This window comes from Balaenoptera borealis (assembly GCF_965194805.1).
Source record: "Balaenoptera borealis genome assembly, chromosome: X".
NCBI classification, from domain to species: Eukaryota; Metazoa; Chordata; class Mammalia; order Artiodactyla; family Balaenopteridae; genus Balaenoptera; species Balaenoptera borealis.
Genome location: NC_138881.1, coordinates 57,624,243 through 57,625,735, shown reverse-complemented (window position 1 = coordinate 57,625,735; position 1,493 = coordinate 57,624,243).

Below are 1,493 nucleotides of genomic sequence, written 5' to 3'. Positions count from 1 at the left end.
GAGGACATCCCGGGGAAAAGAAACCATGTGAGCCAAGGGCAGGAGGTGAGAAGGTGCAGAGCTCATTCAGTGAAAGGTGGGATGGGAGTGTGTGACAGCCTCAGACTGGTAGGATGGGATAGGAGTCCAAAGAGCCTTGAAAGTCATGCTGAGAAGTTTACACTTGACGCTACAGGCAATGTGGAACCATCTGATGTTTCTGATCACGGGTGTAATATGTTCCCGTTGGGAAGGTTAGGTGTGTGCTTTATGGCAGCAGTTCTTTCACAAAATATTTATGGTGTGCCTCCTAAGTGCCGAAGTGTGCGGTGCTGGGGAAGATGGATCGAAATTGGAGTAATTGAACAAGAGATTAGTTGGGAGGTATTGTAGTAGTCCAGGCAAAAGCTGCTGAGGGCCTGAAGCGGCTGAGAGGGAGCGGGTGGAAAGGAGGGGAAGGATTTGACACATTTTACACAGGGAGAATTGACGGAACTTGGTGACTGTTTTAGGTGGAAGTCAAGGAAAGAGAAGAAAGACCGGGTGACCGATGACAATAATAATGATCAATAGTTGAGCGGCTCCTTCATGCCAGCTGTTGGGCGAAGCGCTTTATGTCCATCATCTAACTCTCACAATAACCCTTTTGCTAGATGGGGACACTAAGGCTCAAGAAAGTCAAGGAACTCACGCCAAGTCGTGAACTCATTCACTCGGGCTCCAGAGACCACGCCCTAAACTCCGTGCTCTGCTGCTTTCTGGGGAGTTGAGGGACTTGGGTTTTCTCAGTGAAGGAATTCGGCAGCTCAGTGAGGACACCAGATTCCCTCCCAGCTCATGCTCTCCCCTCTCCTGGGTATGTGAGAAGGTGGCAGTGGTGGAGGGCTCTGTCTGTCCCCTCTCCTGTGCTCCCCAAGCGCCTTCCTGCCTGGGATAGGAAGATGGGCCTGGTGAGGCAGAGTGCGAGAGATGAGGCTGGGAGACTAGAAGCAAAGGCCGTGACGAAGGTGAAAAACTGCTAATCCCCAGGCCATGTGGGGTCTGCAGACATATTTAGTCCACACAGAGGTATGTGGGATCTTTTTTTATACTTGAGCCAACATTTTGAAATTAGAGGCTTCACGTAAAAACCTCGAGTCCTGATGTCCCTTGAAGAATGAGAAGACCTGGCAACGCTGGGCCCACATTCCCACAAGTCAACCCTGGGCTTGAGCTGCCCCTGTAGACACCCACACCCTGCACTTGTCACCACTTCCAGCCTTGGCGTCCATACTTCAGCCCAGCCCAGCACACTTCCTTCACTCACACTTATCTGCCTGATCCCTGCAGGGGGTTGAGTTTGGACTTCCTTCTCTAGAATGGCCTACTACAGAGTTCCCCCTTTTTTTCTGAGACTTGAGCCAACAAGCGGTGGCACAGAGGTTCAGCGTCCTCTGGTCCCGCCTCCTCCCCAAGCCATAGGCTTTTTCCTTGGGCAATTTTTGACGCCACAGAACAAAACCATGAAGGGAAGG